Source organism: Cydia pomonella, chromosome 14 (assembly GCF_033807575.1).
Source record: "Cydia pomonella isolate Wapato2018A chromosome 14, ilCydPomo1, whole genome shotgun sequence".
In the NCBI taxonomy this organism is placed as follows: Eukaryota; Metazoa; Arthropoda; class Insecta; order Lepidoptera; family Tortricidae; genus Cydia; species Cydia pomonella.
The window spans coordinates 19,477,421-19,486,946 of NC_084716.1; the positions used below are offsets into that span (position 1 = coordinate 19,477,421).

Sequence of the window (9,526 nt, forward strand, 5' to 3'; positions counted from 1 at the left end):
CTCATAGTGTTATGTTCCTGCCGGTGGGTAAGGTTGGCAGAGCTCAACGAGGCCTTAACCTTACTCTTAACTCGTGAGGGTGCGGGGTGTTAAGGTCGGCAACGCGTATGTAACACCTCTGGGGTTGCAGGCGTTCATAGGCTACGGAGACTGCTTACCATCAGGCGGGCCGTATGCTTGTTTACCACTGACATAGTATTTACAAAAAAAATACAGAGTTCAATATGTTTTAATAATATGCCGTAACGAATGAAACTCATCAGGCGAGAAGCTCCATTCATTGTATACTTCCCAGTAACATTATATTCAGAAATAGGCGTATTGTCCAAATAGTTCAATGTTAATCATGCAATACTCTCATTCGACTACATCCATGCGGAAATGAGTCTAATTACAAATGAGTTAGGTTTTAAATTCATACGAGCTTTTACGAGCTACTCTTTAGTTGTGGTATTGAAGAATAATACTTAGCTATTTGTATTGTAACGTCAAAGAAAAAGAAATTCGATGCGTGTGCCTTGTTTGATTATTTCACGCATAATTTACGATATTGAATACTATGATAATTAAAAGTAAAGATTGTTTTTCTACTCCACTACTGTTATCTGTCATTTATACATTCATGAGCACGAATATAAGAACATACATAATTGGTTTGAAGAATAGTCTATATTGTCTATTCCTCATAACAGCACTTGTGCTTTAAAATCGCTAAAACGATACTGCGATTAATGGCTACCAACATAACCTAACAAATTAATAGTTTCCAAACTAAGTGCATTGCTGGCAACTTACTATATTCTTATTAATAAAAATTAAAATGGTATTTAAGAATAAAGGTAAAGATAGGCTTCTCATATCAATTACGATGCCGATGACATAATTATGACAAAACCTACATTTTAATTAATATTTCCATTAAAATAAATCCAAGTATGATCTACACTGAAAAAAAAAATAGCCGAACTGGTTTTGTAACTTTACTAAATAACTAAACTACGGTTATAAGAAAATAAACTTTGCATAAATTTACAAAACTTATTTTGTAGTGTATAATAAATACCTGAACACTGATAGCCAAACACGGTTTTGTAACATATAACACATAGTTCGCAAGTCCCAATTTTTGTGTAAACAGTAACCAAAATGTTTGTTACAGTTATGCAAACATTTCTTTCAGTGTAGTAAGTTTTTTTTATTTTACACATTAACTTAAATCTAAAATAGGCCCTTGAGGCATTGTACCAAGGATGCTAGCGGGATTTCCTCGTTGTATCGCAATACTGATACGTTGTGCGAGGGAGCCAGCTCTTCGGCCACCACCGCCAGCTCTTCGGTCACCACCGCCAGCTCTTCGGTCACTCGCCGGCCTAAGTTATTAACTAGTGTCTAAATATTAATCAAACATGAAAATTCAATGCAAATATTAAAACAAATGACGTGTAGGTACAATATTTAAGCCAATGTCAATCCGTGGGAATTCGTTCCATATCAATGGCTCTATCAAGGTCACAGTAAGTCTAAAATCTAGGCCAAGTGTACCGGCTGTTTACACCAACAGACGGAACTTAAAGAATAATCCACGCGACTTACGTCCTTTTGTAAAATTAGACCGATAAGGAAAAGATCACTGGGTCATTTTATTAACTCGTATTAAACAATAAAAAAATATGATCTACAGCTTTATTCGTTAAGGTATAAGGTCTAGTTTAGCATAAAAGTGGTAATCAAATAGGAGGTTGTCAAAGAAATGGATCGCATTATGCATTATGGCATGACTGGTTAATTACCATTGATAATTAATTGCACGGTCGTCAGGTTTAATAAAGTAAATAAATACGAGTAATGACAGTAGAGCTAATGCGAATAACCTTTCGTTTTATCGAACTTTGGTATACGGACGGTTGAATGGAAAACCCTACAAAGACAAAAAAATAGATATATACATAGATACTGTCAAAATTCGTAATCTATGTAAATCGAGGCGAAACAATTCGTTTCTACATATAAACAAAAGTTAAAACTAGTCCAGAACTGTGAAACAAATGTAAATGCACTGGCTAACTCCAACAAAGTCATACTTAGATGGGTACCAGGGCACTCCGACATTAACGGAAACGAAGAAGCGGACGAACTTGCTATAGAAAGGGCGCAGACACACCCCTGGTCGGCCAAGAACCGTTCTGTGGAATACAAAACAAACAAAACAAAACGGGATGGATATTCTCTGCTCAGCAACTTAGAAAAAACTAGAGCAATCGATTGGTGGAAGTTCGCCAAAGGACAAGAACACTCAAAAGCTCTAATCAAAGGGTTCAACAGCAAAACTGCTAGGGAGCTTCTAGGCCTCAGAAGACACAAAACCTGCGCGGTGACCAGAATATTGACTGGACACTGTAAGTTGAACAAACACATGTTTTAAATTGGAAAGAAACATGATGCGACATGCAGATTCTGGCAGGAGTCAGAGGAGACTGCAATGCACATTCTCTGTTCCTGTGGACCACTAAAGTCAAAAAGAAGTACCCACTTAGGGCGGCACGTATTGCTATCCTATGAGGTACAGAACGTTACGGCCCAAATAATCTGGAATTTCCTGGAACGGGCATTAGTAATGAACTTTAAAGGGCTGTCACAATAGATCACTGCTTGGTCGACGTGGCACTCAAAGGCCCACAAAACCCCTATAATAATCCAAAAGTTGGAAACATCTGTATTTTTGGCTGATGTTATAACATGCAAAAATTTGGCTTTCGTATTTTCAGGAACAGCGGCTGTAGCATGGTCGGTGTAGAACTGTCGCGTCATGCGTCCCTTTCATACTTACCCCTTGTTAGAACGTGACAGGCATGGTAACAGGCGATAAAAATGCGACCATGTTACCGCCGCAGCTGGGCTACCATGAATTGACATTTGACATTTACGTTAAATATCATGGTAGCCGTATATAAGAGACAACTTTTGCTTTTGTGTATGATCCACATATAATATTTAATCCTCTATTAGATTACTGAATTGATTCAAGATCGAATACTTAAAAATAGATCACTAAAATACCAAAACAAACAGAAGCGTTTCAGCTACATCTCAAGAAGCTCTGACCTTGTACGTGATTCTCGAAATAGAAGCAAGCGAGCAGATGAAAGTGTATGTAATACGATTAGGCTTAGGTGAGTCCCAGTGACCCTCGAACGTGACTAGGGTCTGAATTAGTAAGTTTACCCACGGTTTGCACTAAGGAGAAATCGTTATTTTGTTTTACGAGGGGGCAAAGTTGTTGTTTGACCGCTCGTGCTAATATTGATAGCCGAGCAAGCGAAAGATTCCAAAATTGAACCACGAGAGCGAAAAACGTTTAAACAATTGCTGTGTTAGCATGTTAATAAGCCGGATTTGAATAAAATATAAGGAAGTAATCGTAATAATCTACACGATAATATAAATTAAATTATACTTTGAAAAGTTCAAGACCAGGCTCTGTTATCCATTCCGTTCATAAACTATTAAAAACAATCTTACTTTTACAACGTAATCCACAAGTACCATTCATTCTTTGGTCTCAAGGTTTTTATAATCACTTATAATTTCAATTGTTACAAACGTACTTAATAAAATATTGCAAGTCGATTTTAACTTAATTTTAATAACCGTTTTGAAACTTTGCAAGGGTCAAACACATTTTAGAAAAAGGTCACTTCTGTGGATAATGCATTAAAATTAAAAGTTGAGGACTTGGGTAGGCAGGTATGTACATATATTTCACGTTTTTGAAGTGAATACTTCTTTAGCACTTTGTGCACTTTTTGTGATGGGGATTTTTTTTAAACTCGCGACAGGTCACGTGATCGACAGATTCGACAGATTGAAAATTCTTAAGACGAACACGTGACCTGATCGAAAAACTGCTACAATGTGATTGAAGCCAGTAGACCGCCGGTGCGACTTTGAATATTAACGTTGTGCATTTTTAATGTTAAATAATTGTAATAGTTCTGAAATGTAAAATTTTTAATGTAATATAGATTGTCATGTATGTGTACGATATTGCAATAAATGAATATTGTATTTTACCACTTTATTGATAGTACTTTTATACTGATAATTAAAACAATTCGTGCAAAATTATTCCCTAAGCATTCCAAAATATCAAAAATGCACAACGTTAATATTCAAGTTTTCACTTCTGCCGGCGCTCCCGGAGTGCAACCCGTTGTTTTTTTTAAATAATGGTAGCGTAGATTTAGAGAGCGGAGTTTTTGAAAACTCATACCGCTTTTTTAGATAACAATTAAATACGGTTGCCAAAAATTTAATTAACAACCTTGAAGTTTTTTTCTGGGGATGCGCAAGAGATTCAAATTGTGTTTGTTTTTACTTTCACTCGATAGAAAAAAATCACGGGCATAGGTCTAAAACACACTTTAAAAATAAGTAAAATGCTTCTAAAAAAAATTCCACTTGTAATGGTGCAGTGTTAAAATTGACTTTAGACTTCTTTAATGAAAATGTAGAAAGATTGGAAAGACGCGAACGAGTTAAGAGGAAACACAAGTGGCAATTTTTCCATACAAACGTTCTCGACATTTTCCTCTCTGGATTTTGGCCCTAGATAATTTTTTTTTTTACTTCAATATTACTAGTATCTGTGTCTGTACGTTTTGCTTTTTTGATATTCTTCTTTTTATAAGAACTTGATTACTTCAAACAGCGCTAAAAACGGTCAAATAAATGCGACGTGAACAGACGCCTAGCATATAAAATCGGCAACAATAAACGCAATAATCAAAACGGCCAGACACAGATAATTCCTTTCTCATTCCGTTCCCAAAATTTAGTTACGATTAGTAAAGTTTTGAAGGAGGAAAACATCAAGAACGAAACCCCCATTTCTGAGATTTTTCGCCTAAGTCAGAGCGTGCGCGATTATTGCCTAAAATCTAAGAAGGGGCTCAGTAGGTATTTCCTCTTAAGAGGCTGTCAATACCTAAAGCGCGCACACTGTCTATTTGTATCGGAGTAAATGACATAGCACTGTCGCATGTTACTGGGCCTGGGCAAGGGAATAATAAGAAAAATATTTAAATAAAAAAAAGTGGATTATTAGTGTAATATTTTACTCAATAGCGGTTTAGATATAAATGTTTTGAAATTGTGATTTTAATTGCAGACCCATAAGTCAAAACAATAAAGACATAGAACCGTTTAATTGTGATTTTAAGACCAATCTTTGCAATTATTTTCTATCGAGCCGATTTCGTTCAATCGTTTATCGAGTACAACCACGGTCTTTGAAATATAATTAATATGAACATATATTTTTCTTACTTGACTAAAACAAATAGTCTTTCTTAAAAAACTGTTTAAGTAACATCAATTTCAAGGACATTGGGTGTTGGCAGCCTCTTAACCATGCTATAAAATGTATATGATCCGCAAGTGGCGCAAGTATTTAAATATAGATGTAGAGGAATTTCCTCCGCTTCCGCTTCGGCTGTGGAATGAGCTTCCTGCCGAGGTTTTCCCGAGGGGTTACAGTATGGGGTTCTTCAAATAAGGTATACAGGTTTTTAAAGGGTCGGCAACGCGCATGTAATATCTCTGGTATTGCAGGCGTCCATAGGCTACTAGGGTGACTGCGAAAACAATAAACTGGTAATAATTTGGAGAAACTTGTTTGACCTCAAGGTTTTAAAAAACAACGAATGGCATTGTCCTTTGCAAAATCAGATTAAATTGATCGAGTTTTTGAGGAATTGCAAAGCATGGCCGTCAAAATGGAAGGTCCTGTTTATATTATATTACATTTACAAATCAGTGCTATAATTACGTATTAGTATTGATGTGACTCGTAAAAAGGAATTTGATTTACATAATTAGAAATGGTAAACATTGCTAGCTTTATTTGACGTTCATAAGCGCATTGTAATAAGCCTGCGGTGGCAGCATGGTTCCATTTTATCGCCTGTCCCTATGCCTGTCACTTTCGCACTTACACAGGAGATAAAAATGCGACCGTGCTACGGCCGCTGTACTTTAAAAAAATAATTATCTTTATCATGATTAATTATAAATAAAAAAAGTAATAGTTTCTGTATTTTGAGTCCAATAAATAGGGCAATCAGTAAATGCAAAAATGAATTAGGATATTTTTTTTAATTCATTCTAAATCCATAAATACAGTTGGTGAAGTGGAACAATTAAGATCATGTCTAGTATTACAATCAAGAGCAAAGAAAACGCCACATTTTGCATGAAAATGTCTGCGCAAGTGACCTGATTTCATTGCTCTTCAGTGTATCAAGTGATAAAAAGTCATCTACAATGATAATCATGCTTGAAAGTACATTACAAGTCAAACGCAAGTTTGCTTATTACAGGAAATCAACTTTCGTTTCATTTCATGCTTAGTTAGCGACATCCTATTGTATCTATGTCAAAGAAAAGTAAAGAAAACCAGTGGATGAGTCTGAAAGTGACATTTAGGTCGACAATTCTAGATTCTAGAGACCTAACAACGGAGCAAATAAAATTGAAGGATGACTGAAGAAAGTTAGCCGCAGAAAACAATTTGTTTTACTTGAAGCGTAAACGGATAAAGCCAGTAATGCACGGATTGCAGCGACTTGGCAGCGGCCTCAGAATAACTGCAATAATTATGGAGGATTTCTGCAATGTTCTGCCGCCAGAGTGCAGCACTACCACCTATCGTTCCTTAGAGTAAGTTTTACATACAGTATGTATAAGTTATTCTATGGCTTACGATAACAGTAACTGTGCCTTAAACTGTTTTTTGACAAGTTTTCACAGATAATAAAATATGACATTGATGCATCAAGGCGGTTTACAAAGGGCCTACAGGGAAACGCGAAAAGCGAAATTTAGTTATCTGCCTCTTTATCACTCGAATATGCAAGAGTGACAGAGAGGTTACATAACGAAATTTAGATTTTCTTCTTTCGCGGTAGACCCTCATATTGTGATGGATTGTGGTAGTGGCGCCCCCTACGCAGAGTTTCGCGTAATATTCCTTATTTAAAATATCGATCGCAGCGTTTACGCAGCGTCTTGCGATTTCGCTGTGATATGGTCGGACCTTAAGACTAAAGTGGATGGACGAATTGTGTAAAAATGTTTTCCATTGTGTCAATATCCAGAGAGAAAAATGGGGACTACGTTTGTTTGGAGTAACGTTGGTCCACTGTTCCCGATTACAACTCGGATTAGAGTCCAATGTTCACGATACGATTGTATCAATTTAGGGAACAAATTATGTTAACCTGCTGCTATCGGTGGGAACCTATAATTGGCTCTCTGTTATTTACATATACTTATAACTATTGTGCAATTGATCGTAGTTGGTTCTTCGAATAATAAATAATAATAAATAAAACATTGTTATGGCAGGTGTCCGGATTTCTTTGCAATAACCCAGTCTCATTGTCCTCCCAAACTTCAATCCATAGACCGTTATACTGTTCAGTTTTACTACAATAGGCCCAATGCCTGCTGCGACCGGTTCATGGGTGTCTATTGTTGCGGCTGTGAACGGGTTCCAGCAGGCGTTCTACATGACATTAAAGCTCACCAAGGGGCCTCTACGTGTTGGATCTATATCCCCACGCAAGCCTATCAAAAGACCGGGATTTATAGGCCCGTAAAATCGAAGGAGATACAATAATAAATTAATATCTATTTTACTAAATTGGAATGGGAGGGGAGGATAGACTAATTACGCCTTAACACTTAATACTTCATGTAAATCCTCTGGAGTCGCAGGCGTACATAGGCTACGGAGACTGCTTAACATCAGACGGGCCGTATGCTTGTTTGTTACCGACGTAGTATATAAAAAAAATACTTTCAAAATTCGCGAAAGGCCCCTCTGATGATAAGATAGTTGGAAGGTGAAATGACTTTTGGAATTATGGCAGACCATGTCTTACGAGGTTGATGATTGACATGATGGTCATCACCGACAGGAACACAACACTTTGAGTAGGGTCTAGTGTTATTTGGCTGCGGTTTTCTGTAAGGTGGAGGTACTTCCCCAGTTGGGCTCTGCTCTAGATCTGGAATGACATCCGCTGTGCTGTGCCCTACCACACAGAGCGAGATGACATTCACAATGCCCATACCTGTCTTTTGGACGTAGTTTAAGGACATACCTGGATCCGGGTCTTTTACCTAACACTTGACAGGCCACTTCACGTTGATAAGTCAAATACTTGATTATCAAAACATCTTGTCAGTTAAATGCACATTATGATTATTTGTACACAGAATTATAATTAATTTTTTTGGTTGGTGATGAAAACAAAAAAAAAATTATTAGTTTTCCTCATTTCTATTTAAAGGTAATTGTTTTAATGTACAGTACCATCTCTTAAAATATCGGTACCTAATTTGTTAGCACCTTATATAAATTTAGTGTCGAAAATGTTTGGTTAGACTAAATAAACTAGAATTACTACATACTCACTGCAAAATGCCGCCATGTAAAACCGGCCTTAGAAAACAATTTAGCTAAACATAATGCTCTTCGCTACATCGACTTCATCATTGCAGCAATTTTTTGTCGCAATACCTGTGACCCGTATTCTGAAGTAGTAAAGTTCAATTTGCAACGCTTAAATGCTCAGAGGTAAGGAAAGCAGGTTGCTTTTAGACATGGTAGCCAGTGATGAGCGCTTGGGAAATGTGATCTTCATATGATGTTGGGTAAGCTAGCTAGGTTTATAGGGGTTGGCAAAGTTGTTTAGATATTTAGAGTTTTCAAAGAGCTAGTAATTTAGGGTTCCGTAGTCAGCTAAGAACCCTTATCAATGTCCGTCTGTCTATCTGTCCGAGGCTTTGCTCCGTGATCGTTATTGCTAGAGAGCTATTTGCCATGGATATATATTGAAATCAATCAATCCGTAAAAGTCGTATAATAAAATACATGGATTACAAAATGGTTTTTTTATTTTTTTCCGCTTTATATCAATAGTGTGGGATATCATTGGATAGGTCTTACAAAATGAATAAGGGACCATTTTTGATAGTGATTATTTTAGGAAATAAACGCTCCTGAAGAAAAAATATATGCCCCCCCCCTCTTACTTTTGAACCATGGGTTCAAAACACATGAATGTAAAGCTTATTAAAGACTTTCAGTGAATATAGCGGATATGAACAGTTAAGCTGTTTTTGAGTTATCGCAATCCATTCTTAGTAAGACGTATGAAACGATGCGTAGCCGTAGATATTCCTTTTTCCTTGCTTTAATTAAGTTCATTGGGTTACTACGGAACCCTACACTGAGCATGGCCCGATATGTTCTTGGCCAATTTTTTTAATACAAATTTTTGTCCGTAAGTATTCATTTTTGCAAAACTAGAAAAGCCGCAAAAATAGATATATATGTCAGAGAATGTCATTTATGAGACTAATAATTACGTCAAATGATTCGTGGATAATAGTGACCAAAATAGAGCAAACTAGGATTTACCTAGTAATTATTCGCCGTAATGACAGAAGAAAGATGACA

At 36.6% G+C, this 9,526-nt stretch overlaps 1 protein-coding gene across 2 annotated transcripts in view; it reads right to left on the minus strand.

Moving 5' to 3' along the window:
- The window catches only part of LOC133525151 (alpha-N-acetylgalactosaminidase), a 126,097-nt gene that overhangs the window by 29,672 nt on the left and 86,899 nt on the right, over window positions 1–9,526 (minus strand). The window lies entirely within an intron of this gene.